Raw genomic sequence first — 17,720 nt, 5'->3', positions numbered from 1 at the left:
CTCAACCTCAATGCCACGAGGCAGCCGTCCACCATCACCAAAAACACCTCCATCTCCTCGGCGGAGCTACCTCCCGCACCGCACCAGCCAGCGACTCTCCCTCCACCAGACTACCCCCTGATGGACTATGTGCCCACGCCCAGCATGGCAGGGACAAAAGTCTTAAAGGGGAGGGCTGGTGTGGTGATGGAGCTCAGCCAGCCTCCACCCTTACCGCCGAGAGCCCGTCAACCGCTACTGCGGGTAAGAGTAACACCCGCCGCCACCTCTACCGTCACCAGACCCTTCCCGTCTTCCACTCCCCCTGAGACGGCCGGCCCCTCCACACGGCCCACGATGCCTGCCTGCGTGCGGCCAGTGCAGGCCATAATGCCTGCCGCTGCCGCCACCACGTCACAAATGCCCTTGACCGGTCCTTTGTCCTGGTCAAGGGCAACGCAATACAAGCGTAAGCTGCAGGACGAGCCGTCAGATTTGGGCACCAAACTGCCACGGGTGCATTACCTCCCGACCTGCAAAATCTGCGGCCAGCCGACACAGGGACACAGAAAATATAAAAAAAAGAGTTTCTGCCCAGTTAGAAACATGTCCCCTTCAAAAGGCCTGGACAACCGAGTGTTCGACGGCTATGAACATTTTACCTCGGTTGTTGACTCGCTCTGAGAGTGACCTCTACATATTGTAAATAGTTTTCTTTTTCAAACTTCTAGATCATGTTATTGTTGTTGTTGATCATCTTTGTGGTTTTTTGTGGTGTTCCCACGACTTGTGCATATTGTACAATATTGTAACTAGTTTTCTTGTTCATGCCTTTTTCAATGATACTTTATTGTCTGTAAATAGTGCCTGTGTTGTTCATATCGTGTTGTTTCTTGGTGCTCCCCATTTCATGCACTTTCAGTCAATAAATTCATTGAATTCAGTACTTCAAATGCGTTGTTGAGTGTCACTAAATGAATGCAACCATGGGGGTATAGTTGTCTGTATAGTTGGCATTCCCCATTTCAGTGACTTGTGCATATTGTACAATATTGTAACTAGTTTTCTTGTTCATGCCTTTTTCAATGATACTTTATGGTCTGTAAATAGTGCCTGTGTTGTTCATAATGTTGTTGGTTCTTGGTGTTCCCCATTTCATGCACTTTCAGTCAAAAAATTCATTGAATTCAGTACTTCAAATGTGTCAATGAATGCATTGGCTTATACAACTACAACAGAGAGTTGTAAAGCAGTAATCTTTAGTGACTTCAGGCAATGACACAATAAATAAACTGACTTAAATCAGATACTGGCAAGATTCACTTAATGTTTGACCTATTTAGATTGAACCTATGGCCATAATGCCCTCACATGGCCATCCAGTGCCATTTCACCTACCCTGGCGTGGGAAAATTATATTTCAGGTTCCCACGCCCGGGTAGGTGCAATGGCACGGATGGCCATGTGAGGCCAGCATTTCACTTTCGCTACATAATGCTACCACTCTAATGGAGTGGGACTGCACTGTCCATTTAGAAAAGGACAAAGCACTCACAAACAAATATGCTTTCAATTTTGCAATTGTCATTTCTTGTAATCAGAACAGTACTGGCAAGATTCACTTCATGTTTGGCATATTTTGGCTAGATTGACTACAAATTTCACACTTTATGTATTGAATGTAAAGGCAGGCACCATGATAGAGAAGACTTTGACCCCCTCGACCGAATTGTAGACACTTAACCAATCGAAATGATGTCCAATTGCACTCCAGCTCGGCTCATCGCCATTCGCATAGGTCAGCACAGCCGGTTGTGCAATGGCTGAGCCTCGCCATGGGTGAACCACCTTCTTGATCATGGTATCTCCCTTGCCAGGTAAGTATGAGTTGGTAAGGGCCACCGATGGGACCTGATTCAATGCTATACATTTCACCATAATGGTACGACTACGAAAAAGTTTTCAACCAAATATTGGTCTGTAATGTACTGGCAATAGGCAATATGATAATGCAAAAATAAAAATATTCTGTTCAGTTCATTTCGTGTATTTAAGATAAATCTCATTTGCTTTTCATCGTGGTGCATCATGGAATCAGGCATGATGGCATGCCAGCATCCGTATAGCCAATACGAGTAAACAACTCGAAGTATTTGCCTACATTTACCTTCAGTAACTACAATACATGTGAAATGGGATTACAAGACAATGGCACAACAACAACGTTTCATGCTCGAGAATAATTTCGGTACGGATACTTTGTACAAAGCCAACGTTTCATGTTTTCATTTGTTAGCCTGCCAGAATAGCAGCCAGCTTGGTCGTCATTACAGACTTTCAAATGTCCCGCGCATTTGTTCGATGAAATGTTCAAAATGTGTAAACCGGTCTGTCAAATTTCCGCATTCGCACCATGGAACTTTATTTTTAATAATGTTGTAGAGAACAATTTAAAAAACATTTTAGTTTGACTCGGGAATCCCCCTAACAGTATCCTGTGCAACCCTTTTAACATTCCGACTGGCACCATTTACCACAAACAATAATTGTCTAACGTTCTCATCACCAGTATACGGGGTTCTGAAACTTAGCATCATACAAACATAACTTGTCGATTAATCGTTCATTATACACACGTCCATGACATGACGCAAATCTTCAACATTGCTTTTTACAATGAGCGTGCCCTTCAAGTGCGGACGCTTTCCAGACCAAACTTCCCATCTAAACTTTGCCACGAAAACAGCCTATTTAAATGGAGTTTTGGCAAATCCCTCAAAAGCTGATTAGTCATTAAATACATTAGAACATGAGTACTCAACATGACAGTCGTCCCTGACCTTTCAAAGTAACTTATGTTGACCATTTTAACATTCCGACTGGTGTCATTTTCTATAAACCGTCAATATGCCATGCTTCAAGTTGTTGTGGTTCTGAAACATAGCACGCACGTCAAGCTCAAATCATCCTAACTATCGGCTAACCCATGAAAACGCAGGCTACAAACATGCCGGGCTATGTATCAATCTCTCACTAGCTAATTCGGAGACACTCAAAGACCAAGGAAAATATCTACTCATTCCTCACATTACGAAGTAACTTATTTAGACATCAATTTCTACCCGTTATGGATAATGATAATATGAATTTCAATAAACCGTAGTCTTCTCGCTTACATTTAGAAATACTTCGACGTCTATTGATCATACTGGCAACGCTGAATACTGCATCAACCAGCATAGCGCACTTAACGCCTTTTAATCACTGCATTGTCATTCACAAGTATGTTCTTCCCGGGTGGGAAGTGCACCGTTCCTGGAGGTACTGCAATACCAGGTCGATGCGTGGAGTGGACGGAGCAAGCCCCTATTCCATCTCCCAGTTCCAAAAATCAATTTAATATATGGTCCCCGGGTAGGGGACGTATCAGATATTAAACTGATAAGAACAGATACTACACTTGATCTTAGCCAAAAGGCCGAGAAGCGATACCGAAGATTAGCACAGGCAAGCTATATAGTTCGACGCCACGAATTTCACGAGGAGGGGTGGCATGAAACATACCGAAATTTCGCGGTAGCTCGCAACTTACATGCTTTCTATTTCGAATCATCATGTTTAGCAATGTCACCTCCAAATGATAAACACATAAGGACCATTTTTGTGTTGATCACGTCTGTAGTGGAAGTCATTACCATAAATCATCGGATCAACCAATCATATTCGAGAATTAGGAAAACACCATGCAGTTTAATTTAGACCATCTTCCTTTCAATTATTTTGAAATGGTATACTAGGCTATAAAACACAGACGCGCTAAATACAGAACATGCCTCTATTAGGCTAAATTGTTTAAAATTTCACGTGTTAAACGTAATGCTTTACTCCACCAAGTGGCAGAACGCTGTATAACAACTAGGACAAGACTATTTAAAACTTGATCAAATAATATGCCATGTCAATGTTACTGGAAAGCCCTAAAAGTAACCAAAAAACTAAAAAGGTGTCTAGCCCCATGATCAACTCACTTTGAAGCGTTCTGACTACCAAAACACCTTAAAATCCTTGCTTCTCAGTATTTACAATTAAATAATTATGGGCATTTATATCCTGCTTTGAGCAAAACAAACGGACTAATTTTCTAAAATTGAGAATATAAATCGGTCAAAAGATGCAAAGTCCTACTCTAACCATAACCGATATTTTGACGAAGAGAGGACAAGTTTTGCCATGCTACGTGAAGATTAAACCAGCCGTGGAAGTGTGGTGTTCACCACACATTAAAAGGCAAACAACAGATAGCCCAACTTCAATTACTTTAATTAACACGTTTGAGTTATTTCTGACTAACCTCCCGTAGTTTTCACCGACAACAACAGTACACACTGATCTTGCTAGCTTGCAAACTTGTCCCCCCAAACCCGCGCCTTATAATTTTGGTCGCAATTCAAGTCAATCCAAAATGGCCGTCGTGGAGCGATTTCACAGTCATACCCAAAAATGCAGAGGCAGGAGTGGGCCATGCCTCTCAAATCCTTCATCACAATATGAAGTGGCCAACAGCCACAATAATCAGTCAATGTGATGTGACTATTTCGAACATTAGACTGCCTGCCTACATGGCAATCTTTAACAGCCAAAGGAATAATGCACCGCACCAATACTATTTTATCCGCGAGATTAAAGCGATTTGCTTCAGCGGCTCAACATACAAACTTGCCGTTAAAACACAATGGGACACAAAACTAAATTGCACTGCTTACCTCATCCAATTAAGAGAACATTTTCATTATTCGTCTCAATTAGGCAACACACACCGTAATACTAATCAGTTTCAATGCATGAAACATCTTATATTTGCCGTTTTAAGGCTCTTTGACCAAGAGAGAGAGAGAGAGAGAGAGAGAGAGAGAGAGAGAGAGAGAGAGTTGTACTTGCCTGTTCAGTGACTTGCTTATGGCGAACTTACTTGGCGACATATAGCCTACCTGCAATCTGTTAGCCGACACAAATTCCAAATATTACGTTTGCAACCTACAACCAAACTCAATATAGATCTACATTCTTGAAAAAAAGTCACAATAATTAATCAACAACTTCCAACTATGCAGCCTACAGAAATAGAGTAATAGCTGAGTAGGCTGCCCTGCTAGGCCACTTGTCGGCCATGGCTACAATATGACAAGAATAACCGGTTACACCAAACCATGCATTAATAAAAGCCTAGCGTAGGATGGTTGAACTGACGCATTTTACAGTCATTTAGCAGAAATACTACGCAATTAAACAGTTATGGTAAACATTTAACTCCCTAAACATTTCACCTACCATGACATCCCCACAGGCGGACCGACACGTGCAATTAGCCGAAGCCATCTTGTATTCCACAAGTCGAGAAGCTCAAACTCAAGTTATAGGCTATCTTACTAAAATATTCAGTCAATTTGACGGTACCCAACAAACCTCGTCGAAAATTGAAGCTTAAACTGCTGTAGGTTCACCCAAACTATATCGCCACAGTGAGATGGAACAATGCCGAAAAGACAAGTTGTTACTTACCACTTTTTTTTTTTTTTTTTACGTTCCTCCATTCCAGCCAACAATTCCCGGGTGCACTTACAGATGAAACATCAAGTCAGCATTATGCGATTAAAAAGATTGCAAGGTAAATAACATCAGTTGATGTAACGATGGTGTAACACATAGCCTACTTTAGTTCGTTTCTGTATTAAGAAGAGTTTGTCACATTTCACTTCGAACAACTGTGAAATGGGAATCGAGAACCGGTTCACACCTTGGAGTCGTTAGCCAAAGTCCTGAACGATTTCGCTCAACCAATGAAAATCTGTGACCAGACAGACAGGAGCGCAAGGATGAGCAGGAGAGTGAGGACGACAACTAGTAAAACTCCAGCTTTGCTTTATTTTCTTACCAATGTGTTGTAAGTGTAGGTTAAACATCATTTTAGTTTTGATGTGCTTTTTGTATGACAGTATTTTGTGCTGTACACATTTTCTGTTACTGTAATGGCAATTACTGTTACAACTCCCATGGCAGTATGAGTGCCATATGTAAAACCTTGTAGGCTACTCTTGAATTCATCTTTTTTTGTTTGATACACATAGTATTCTGGAAAGAAAACATATTCTATTGCAGTGACGTGACCATTGAAGGTGATCTATGTAGTTGTGCTGAAACATATAGATTATTTTTGCCAAATGCACTTAGAGCTTTGAGAATGTAATGGTTGTTTCAAGAATTGAGCCAAAGCAATGGACAAAAACTGTAATATGGAAGGAGAACTCCTTCAGACCCTGTCTATTGTGTTAGTGCCATTTGTTTCTTTGTGTTAACCAGCTTTCACTATTTGTTTATGTCAGTTTTATTTTTAGTACAGGGTGATTTCACTTAAAATAAAACTGCAGTGTAATTGGCATGTTCAAATATTATTAAGCACAGCGGTTTAACTTGTGTATATCAAGGACCCCTAAACTGCCACAAATTCGAGGCAAATTAATTTCTTTGCAAATCCTTTAACTTGCCAGGGATTAACGTTAACAGGATCGTGTTCTCTTTTATCATAAGATTTGCCTAATTATCTGTACACAGAGGATTGGGCCTATGTGTAGGCTTCCTGTATTTAGGCCTGAAGTGCTAACGGTAATCAAAGCTAAAAATAATGTTTTTCTTTTTGTCATTTCTTTTTCGCTTGCTAACTCTAACCCTCACTTAAGACTTGTGAGATTTAATATACAAACTGCAAAAAAAAAAAAAAACTTTTGTTTAGACTAGGCCATATTTTAAAGTTAATAAAGCCGTATTCACTATACATTCTCAAGATACAGTTTAAAGCACAGCAGAACATGATAAAATATGAAGTTTGAGGTCATTCTTGTATTTATTTTCCTTAAGCACCTATACCATACGCCGCCAGAGGTAGACAACCATTACGGAGAAAACAAAATCTTAAGTGGCTGTTTGGTGCAAAGTCAAAGGAGAAGTTAAAGTAGCTTTATTGTCAATTTCTTCAAATGTCAAGACATACAAAGGAATTGATAGGACGTTTCTCCCACGGTGAAACTAATAAAGTGCAGAGGCACAAGTCATTTTCTAATACTAAGTAAACATACAGATTAAGCAGCATAGGTTTCTGTAAAGTTAAGGTTATAACGAGGCCAGATAGCTAATTATACGGCGCAACAGCATTTCACTTGGACCTGGCAGGTTGAACCTTACCATAAAGGGAAAAAAAAATAATAGATCCATGTTTGTGTACAGCCTCAAACTCTCTAAGCATACATTTTAAACATGTTCAAAACTTCAACAGTTTATAGCATTTGAGCATTGGTTCCCTAAGAGCCCATTCATGATCTGAAATGATTTCACTGTACAAAATGCAGCTGATGTCACAATGATGTAGCTAAGCTCTTATTTAATTTAAGTAATAACTTATGCTCCTTTAGTAAAGGATCTGATGCGGCCCTGATATGATCATTTCCAAATTAAGCTTAAAAGCCCTGTCACCACCAATGCTTCTAAGCTCCAGCAGGGGACGATGTAGGCCTTTCGTAACGGCACCATCATACTGGTACCTTTCAAACCTCATTCATTTTACATTTACATTTAGTCATTAGCAGACGCTTTCGTCCAAAGCGACGTACAAGGGACAGAACAGTCAAGCTAAGAACAATAAAACCTGGTGTAACAATAAATACTGCTTTTTTTGTAATAAATAAAAAACGATAGAAAGACAAGAAGTGCGGGACTGTCACTGCTTAAGTGCAAGTTAAGCCAAGGTGCCAGTTAGGAAGGGAGGAGCTCTCTGAAGAATTGGGTCTTCAAGAGCTTCTTGAAGGTAGAGAGGGACGCCCCTGCTCTGGTAGTGCTACAAATGAGAAAAGTCTGGTTTGCCGTGATTGCACAGGCGGCAGTGCCAGACGACACTCACTAGATGAGCGCAGCGTCCTGGGTGTCATTGAAATCAAGTCATGTAATTCAGCATCCTTTGTGTGTGTGTGTGTGTGTGTGTGTGTGTGTGTGTGTGTGTGTGTGTGTGTGTGTGTGTGTGTGTGTGTGTGTGTGTGTGTGTGTGTGTGTGTGTGTGTGTGTGTGTGCGTGCGCGTGCGCGTGTGCGTGTGTGTGTGTGTGTCTTTGGGTGTATCAGTGTGGTTTACCAAAACACCCAGATTGCAAAAACACCAAGGGTGGTTGCCACCCACTTTCACTCTGACTTCACCCAAAGGCGGCATTTTTGAATTTCTGACAACTGTCTCAGTGGCTGATGGATTATGAAAGTCAGGAGGTACCGCCAGAGCAAGTGTAAGATATAAGGGTCCGTCCAAAGATGTAGTTTCTTTGTTGTAACAATTTATGAAAACATCATGAGACAGGCATAAACATTATGTTAAGGAGTCAGCAATTATTTAAATCAATCTTTTGATACATTGCCTTTGAAGACTGATGTTGTTGTCCTCCCCAGCTCATGCAGCAGTGCTGTTTTAATTATAAGCTGTTGTGTAGGTCATTTTACTAAACGGCTCGGTATTTTATATTTAATGAAATTATGATTCTTAGCACATAATTCAGACATGTTTATCACATGCTATGATTGCTGAATTCTCTCATTTTATATAGTCAAGACATAACATGCAGACTGTTCTTCCTTCAGAGACCCAAAGAAATGAGTGTGGGTGATTTTGCAATTCACCTCTTGCACCATACTACAGGCAGTTTTATGCATTTCTTAGACTGTGTTTCAAGCTATAGTTTCTTAAGTTGCATGGTGGTAAAGGTGTGTGTGTGTGTGTGTGTGTGTGTGTGTGTGTGTGTGTTTTTTTTGTTTGTATGATGAGGATTACGTGTTCTCAAGGGTACCAGACAATACCATAGATACAGTGTCTCTGGTTGTTCATTCTTAAATGGTGAGGTGTGTGTGTGTGTGTGTGTGTGTGTGTGTGTGTGTGTGTGTTTGTGTGTTCATTCTTAAATGGTGAGGTGTGATATCTTTCTAATGAATGCCAAGATTGTCCTCCAGAGCTGCGTTTATCTACATCTACAGTTTACAGCACGTCTGACGAGCTAATAGATGTGAACTTTCACGCTAGTCCAGTTAGGTAAACACACATGTGGGAGGCTTGTGAGTCATCCTCATCAACCCCCCTCCCCCCACGCACAGACGCACTCATGCAGTGGCACCCCAAGACTGTACGTCTCTGGGCAAACACCAGTCCCTTGGGCGCCAGAGTGAGGGGAAAAACAGACAGGGAAAAAAAAGAAACCCAAACAAAAGAAGAGTTTCTTAACTTTGCCCCGGTTGGTCTTGATTCACCTGTCTCTATGGTGCGAGCGTGTGTGTGTGTGTGTGTGTGTGTTTGTTTGTGTGTGTGTGTGTGTGTGTTTGTTTGTGTGTGTGTGTTTGTGAGAGAGAGAGAGACAGAGAGAAAGGGAGAGAGAAACCCTAGTGTCCCGGTCTTGATTCACCTGTCTCTGTGCTGACGTGCACGACACAGAGCGTGAGCCAACCAGACTCACAGCTTTCACAATTCCATACTTAGTGGCTTCAGTCTGCACCTGACGTTCACAAACAACCCCAATAACTGACAGAGGGTGGGGAGGCAACAGCACTTTCCCTGACTCATTTCTAGACTCCGTGGAAAAACAACTGCATGACCGTTGAGATGACTTGACAGCTGTTGGCTGTTGGCTGTCGGCTGCCTGTAAAACTATCACATTGTGTATGAAAGCCAAACTTGCTTGTGTATATCTTACACAACTGACACATACTGTACATGGAGTTCAACAATACATATGCAATGTGCTAACATATTGCTCTAATAATATTTAGCAAGATGTTTATTTTTTCACAGGAAAGTAATACATGATGTGATTATAGTGAACTGTGACAAGATACAAGACGCAGCTTTGACAAAGCAGAGACGCAAATGTCCTTTTTCACTTGTAGCGTAATCTACATCTCCCCTGAGTTTGTAGTCATAATGATGAGATACTTGGTTATCTTAAAATACCTCTGTGTGAAAATATAACAGTGAAGGCTTGTTGGAACAAGAGGCTGCTTGTTCCACACAATATAAGCATACATAAAATTAAGATCTTATGATAAAATTATCCTAAATATCTGTCTTTACCAGGTCCCAAAACACCCAAGAACAAGGTGCAAATGAAACTCCTTATTGTGCTACTCAGACTCCATGCATATACTGTATGCAAACAGTTATTAAAACCGATCCAACACAACTAGTTAACGATGGATGTTTGAGACAGAAATGAGCTGAAGAGAAACATCCTCAGGCATTATTTGTGTGGACATTTATAACAGAAATTAGGCAATAAAAAGATGATGACTCAATCTTTCTTAATAACTTTTGGAAAAAAATGAATCAGATAGAGACGATGAACTTGAAAATGAACGATCAATTTGAATTATTGGTATTATTATCGTCATTTAAGACTTAATTGGCCTGTTACTTAACAGCTTCTAACTCTATCTGAACTCACTTCACACATCACTCACAGTCACGCTAACGTAGCAAAGAAAGAGCTCACGCATATATGCACTCAAACCCCTTACACACACTTCCTATAGAACGCATGTACACGTGCGCAACAAACATAAACAAACACACACACACACACACACACACACACACACACACACACACACAAATTCACAGATGCCTTTTTGCTCCCTGTAGGGAGATGAAGGGCTGCAGACTGGGGGGTGATTGAGCTGGGGGATAGAGAGTAACATTTGCAAGGTAACAAAACCAAACAACAAAACCCAGCCAGCCAAGTCGTAAAGGTTAGGGTTTCAGCACCAACAGTCCCACAGCACTTGAAGCCCTTAAGGGTTTAATTGTATGTTTCCAAACTGGAAAAAGCCTTGCCACTCTGTCTTCACTCATAGGTGTGTTCTCTGCTTCCAGACACTTAGTAATTATTCAGACTGCAGTTTTTTCTCAGAACGTGTGAGGATTTGTCTATAGCTGCTGTGTGTGTGTGCGTGTGCATGCATGTGTTTGCGTGCGTGCGTGTGTGTGTAAGTGTGTGTGTGTGTGCGTGTGTGTGTGCATGCATGTGTGTGTGTCTGTGTCTGTGTGCGGTGTGTGTGTGTGTGGGTGTGTGTGTGTGTGTGTGTGTGTGTGTGTGTGTGTGTGTAAGTGTAAGTGTGTGTGTGTGTGCGTATGCGTGCGTGCGTGCGTGTGTGTGTGTGTGTGTGTGTGTGTGTGTGTGTGTGTGTGTGAGTGTGTGTGTGTGTATGTGTGTGTGTGTGTGTGTGTGTGTGTGTGAGAGAGAGAGAGAGAGAGAGAGACAGAGAGAGACAGAGAGAAATGGAGAGAGAAACCCTAGTGTCCACAAGGATCTAATGATGGGAACCCATGTGTGTGTTTACTTCCCATTGCAATACAGAGAGCCCTGGAGATGAGGGGAAAAGCATTGTTTGAAGCAGGTGTTTGCCAAAACCATAACAGAGAAAAGATGAATGGTTGGAAAAAAGTGAGGGAGTGACAGACAGACAGAAGAGGGAGAAGTCTCAAACGTCAACCACCTCTAGTGTTATAGGCTACACCACCACAAACCACAGAAACACATAGTGAAATCACATAGCCCATTGCTCATTTAAACACTGCGTCATTAGTAGTGTAATTATAGGAGTGTGCGTATGTTGTGGTGTAAAGTTGATGGAGCGAGACTCTGTATAGAAAATGTATCTAAGCATTGTGTCATATCGTAGTTACCTTGCTGCATCATCTCTTTCTCTTGAATGTATTTATGGAGATCATATTTGTTGCCAAGTTTATTGTTCACCTTAAAGCAGCAATACGGAGTTCTGTTCCAAAACTAGTAAGCTAACTCCTAAAAGGCTGCAAAAACCTTGCAAACATCACCAACAGCCCAGTTGACACTGATAGAAGCTTGTCAACACACTCTCTGGTGTCTTTTGGCAGTAAAACTGGCAATGTCATGTGTGTAAAAGCTTATCTCCCATTTTTGCAGGGTGTTCCAGCCCGTTACACAGAACTACATAAGGCATATCTTGGATGGCTAGTGGGGAAGACACAGGTGTTTATCTGTCCTTCATGTGACCATATGCTATCAAAATTAATTTGAGAATGGTACCAAATTTGATTGCCTATAAAACCATACCTCAAAAAATGTCAAATTGTTGCACAGTGTTACTTTAACACCTTAACCGCAACATTATGCAGGTTTTTACCATTTTAGGGTAGGCTCTTTCTGTAGGTAGGGCTCACTAGTTTTTATAACATCTTCAAATTCAACTGGATAAGCCTACATTGTGATGTAAGGAAGAGATAACCACACTGGGCATGGCTAACTAGCTATGAATTTCACTTTGTAGTTTTGTACTCTGTGTCAGAAATCCTGCTTTTTCAGCGTTTACTGCACAGTGTTGTCTTACTAGATCAGTTAGCGACGTAGCTAGCTTTTATGAGTGAGTGACAACTGTTGTTGATGTTTTTCAACAAAAACCTGTTGGCTGTTAGCTGGTTAGTTCAGTAGTTTTTTTTGCAGTTTTGCACATTATTTCTACATTTTAAAATTTTCGCTTGTGTTGTTGAAGGCTTTGTCTCTGACTCTGTTTGTTTTTCGCTATCTTGTTGATGGGCATTTGTACGTGGACACCAGGTGATGGCTGATACCCACGCTGGTGTGGACGTGTGAAAATGGCTTCCACCACTCTGCATCGCTCTTTCCCACCATTGTTCCACGATACCTGCAGGAAGTGAGCTATCTTGCTGCCAGGAAGACAAGTCTCTCAGCCTCGCACTCTCTTGGTCTGTCATGCGACACTGAACTTGACCATCTGTCTTATCCCCTACGTCCGAAAAGTAAGAGGGCTTTGAGAACCAGGTTAAAGGAAGCCATCTGGGCAGTAAAGCAGGGGAAAAAATAGCACAATGAAATTGTCTGCCCCCAAACTGAATCATCCAATCAAGGCCAGCTTTGCACCTGTTGCTTCCACACATTCGCCAAGTGAGGGCAAGTGCTCTGCTCAATGTTGCTGTTTACATTTAGTCATTTAGCAGACGCTTTTATCCAAAGCGACTCACAAGGATGCATGCGCCTTTGCACTGATGGCACACTGCACCTCAGGAGCAATTAGGGGTGTAGTGTCTTGCTCAAGGACACTTCGACAGGGAATCGAACTAGCAACCTTCTGATTACTAAACGACTTCTCTACATCCTGTACCTGTTTGCACGCACGTACACTTTACTTCAACCCAGTCTCATATAGGGGCCTCATTTCATTGATGGGCAATGCGGCTGGCAATACGCAAAACGACCAAAAATGTGTTGTTTGCTCTATTGTAGAACAATTACTGAGCTCTAACGTTAATAAGGCATGGTTGAATTATTGTGATGATTAAGAATGACTTCACTGCCACATCCACTAATAACTCTGCTTTTGTGTCAATTAATTATTTAGCAAATATCTCACTGCACGGTTTCTGATGTGCAAAGCCAATTAGAGTTGCTAGTTGCCTTTAGGGCCCTTAGTGTTCTTTACCTTGGCTGGATAATACAATATGGAGAGATTCACTCTATGATATGAGTGGTGTCTTTCTCTCTCTCTCATTATATCTCTCTCTGTCCCCCTTCCCTCTCTCTCTCTCACTCCCTGGCTCTCTTGCTTACTCTTATATGTATGTGTGTATATGTATGTGTGAGTGTGCGTTTGCATTTGCGTGTTCGTGTGTGCGCCGAAGAAGGTAGTACAACTGTAAATCTCACACTTTGGAGCAAAGGAATGAGGATAGGTTTGTTCTATAGGGTGCTTTGCCAGGCCACCAAACAAGCACCCACACACATACAAACATACACACACACGAAGATTCACACCCAAATAGTAAGACATCCCATTGTTTTGACTAGAGAATTAAAATGTTGTTTGCACGCACCTACACATTCATACACATAATCCCCCCACCCCCACCCCTGGGTAAACACACACACACATACAAACATACACACACACGAAGATTCACACCCAAATAGTAAGATATCCCATTGTTTTGACTAGAGAATTAAAATGTTGTTTGCACGCACCTACACATTCATACACATAATCCCCCCACCCCCACCCCTGGGTAAACACACACACACACACACACACACACACCTGAGGCTGCATACACGTCACGCATGTGCATTTAAACACAGCGCCATTAGCCAGCTGTCCGTGAGGATGTGGATGACGTTCTTGAAAACATCCTCTTAGACAGCAGGGCAAAACAGCAGAGGGGGTGTGTGTGTGTGTGTGTGTGTGTGTGTGGATGAGGGATGAATGAGACAACAAGTGTATGAATGAAACACCTCAGAAGGAAGGACGGTAGGGTGGGGGTTGGGAAAATCTTAGGGAAGTCCTCCTGGAAGGAAACTATTGTGTGACAGCAGCACTGTTATATTTTTAGTACCCCCCCGCCCCCCCCTCCAAAAAAAGACAAGTGGAGGGGGATGTGTACATCCCTGAAGTGCTACATGTTTTGTTTTTTTGAAATAATGACTTGTGTGTTCACAAACACAACACAGGGGGTCCTGATACATCAAAGAGAGACCATTACCTGAAAACAGACCGCAAGAGAAGGAGAAGGAGAAGGGGAAGGAGAGGGTGGGTAGGAGGTCAGACATACAGCAACAGAGAGTGTATGAGATCTAAGGCCTCAGACCACCACAACAACACATGGATATCTTTCCGGCTGTTTGATTTTCCTCAAATGAGGTGCAATTAAGCACTTCCTGTTGTGGTGGCCTGCAGAGGTGCTATAAATATAGAATACGGTGCGTCTGTGTGTTTGTGTGTTTGTTTTTGTGTGTGTGTGTGTGTGTATGTGTTTGTGTGTTGGTTTTTGTGTGTGTGTGTGCCTGTGTGTGTGTGCGAGTAAGTGCACGTTCATGTTTACATATTTTAAAATGAGTTCAGCCATCAAGGTTGTGTGTTTATGTGATGTCATTCTTCAAAGCAATCCCCCTTTTCTGACACACGGTCTATATGCTGACCTTTTGACCAAATCACCTCTTCAAACCTCCTCTGCTTTAACCTCTGTGTCCAGGTGACACACATAGACAGAAAGACACCCACATCAAAGACCCAGCTGCCTCTTGCACACACACACACACACACATACACTCTCACACACATGCACACACTCACTCGCCTGCACACAGATTAGCAGATTACAGGGAAAGAAAATGGTTGTTATCATGAAGATTACAGGAACATGACAGCTGTCGCGAGTCTTCTGTTTGTGATGAGATAATATGTCATTCACTCACTCACTCACTCAAGGAGCTCATGGTCAATGCTACATTCCAAATCGAGTCAAGCAACATGGGGCCTCCAGACGGGGCTAATGCCAAGGACAATGTCCCCTTAAGAAAGAACAAGTGAAGAACATGTGTGAGGCGACAGTGGTACAGGAGATAGAGAAGTCGTTAAGTAATCAGAAGGTTGAGGGTCAGAAGGGCGCCTGTTGAAGCGTCCTTAGGCAAGACACTGAACCCCTAATTGCTCCTGATGTGCAGTGTGCCTTCAGTGTAAAATGTAAAATGTGTATACAGTACATCCTTGTAAGTCGCTTTGGATAAAAGGGTCTGCTTAATGACTAAATGTAAATGTGTTATACACTCACCACATTAATGAACACAGAACTCATGGGTTTACAAGGCTGAGAGATGTCTTATTGATTAACTCTATTATTCCTCTAGAACCATGGAGCCATGCTGAGGGAGTGGTGGTGGGAGGAAGAGGAGGGGATTACAGGGAGTTTTATGGCTCAGCATTGAGTGACGGCTGGATGTGTGATGTGAAGGCTATTGTGATGGTTCTCACATCCCCAGTCATTTAGTTTATGCCATCCTTTGTGGGTGAAAATGATTATGTAGTTCTTCGATTTTTTTGGGGGAGAATCTACAAGATGTCAACCAGGAGTGCCAGCCCTTAATCATTTGTCTAAGATGACAAGATTGAAGCCGAGTTTTGCTGAACTGAAAACCGATGTTTCGATCGAGGCCGTTCCAGGTCCATTCGTCAGCTGACACAAAAAAATGTATGCAAAACTTCAGAGCCAAAGAGATCATAAAGATTAAACACAATGACTTGACGATAACCCTCCCGGCAGAATGGCCTTTTGTTTGAGGGGGACAAAAACAAACCCCCAAACACAGGAATTAAGAAACAATGAGCATCCTTCATCTGTAAACACCCTCCCCCTTATTCGTGCCACCTTTGCATTAACAGCTGGGTTGGGGGGGTGCATGCAAAGAGGTTTGGCCTACATCTTCATCTTCATCTCCCTCTCTTTCTTTCTTTTTCTTTTCCACTCCCTATCCTTCCTCTGGCTCTTTTCTTGGCTTCGACCAGCTCTTCCTTCTCCTCCTCCTCCTCTTCTTCCCTTCCATCGCTCGAGCTCAGACTCGGGCAGGAAGCGCGCAACAACAAGGCGCAGAAAAATCTAAGTAAACTTCCAGGTTCTATTTCTCCCGCTTCCTGAGGGGAAGTGTTTTCCGTGTGGTGGGAAAATGGATTTAGGCCTTCACTCATCGCCTTTATTCAACATAGAACCCCCCCAACCCACCCACCACACTCCACACACACACACCCACGCGCACAACACACACACACACACCAACTAGACCCTTAGGGCCATTGTGTTTCTCCATCTTGAGAGATGAATTCAAGACCCAACTGCTAGGTTTTGTAAACATCTCTCTCTCCCTCCCTCTCTCTCTCTCCCCCTTTCTCTATAATGTGTGTGTATGTTTGTGTTTGTGTGTGTGTGTTAGTGTGTTTTTGTATGTGTGTGTGTGTGAGTGTGTGTGTGTGTGTGTGTGTGTGTGTTTGTGTGTGTGTGTGTGTATGTGTATGTGTGTTTGTGTGTGTGTGTGTGTGTGTGTGTGTATGTGTGTGTTTTAACACTGAAGGTGTTGGTGTTTGCTTTACATTTATGAGTATGTGGTCTAACAATGACAGTGTGTGTCACTTCAGCGTGTGTTCTAACACTAACGGTGTGCATGTGTGTTTTAACACAACATGGACATTTTTTCCAAGGTTCTGTTCATTCAGGCCTGTTTCGGCAGGGAGATAAGCATTGTATTTCAGGCGTCAAAATCCCATTGAAGAGGAAAGGGACACCTCATTCACCTTATGAAAACCCCAGGGTCTAAATGCCTTCTGCATCAGATGAGGTTCATTGTGGGCTCTCTTACGGAAGAATGTGAAGGCCTGTGTCTGACATTGGTTTTCATAGTATAAATCCAAACCATGCTTAAGTCAGCAACAAACGTTTAAGTGCTAATAAATCTCCTGTTTACACGTTAACGTTTAATCATTTGGAAGATGCTTTCATCCAAAGTGACTTGCAGTGTTGTGCAGATAAACATTGATATCAGGCATTTTGCTCTTTTGGTGATGTTTGCACCCTGCTCTACCAGATGAGCCACAGGAACAAGTGAAGCAGAGAAGGGGGTATGATAAGGACTCAAACATCTACATTTTTCCTTGTAGCAGCTTCCTTTTTGTGAGCATATCTGCTCATCAAACCCATAATCTTGGTGTTGACACATTGCTCTACCAATTGATCCACAGGAACAAGTATGGTGGTCATGGTGATCTAAAACTGATTGCAAATACACATTTGAAAAAAAAATAGCTGAGTGAGTGCACATTCAATTCAATTCAATTCAATTGCATTTATATAGCA

This window comes from Sprattus sprattus (assembly GCF_963457725.1).
Source record: "Sprattus sprattus genome assembly, chromosome: 14".
NCBI lineage: Eukaryota > Metazoa > Chordata > Actinopteri > Clupeiformes > Clupeidae > Sprattus > Sprattus sprattus.
The sequence above is the reverse complement of the archived record's forward strand: the minus strand, read 5'-3'. Positions refer to the sequence as shown.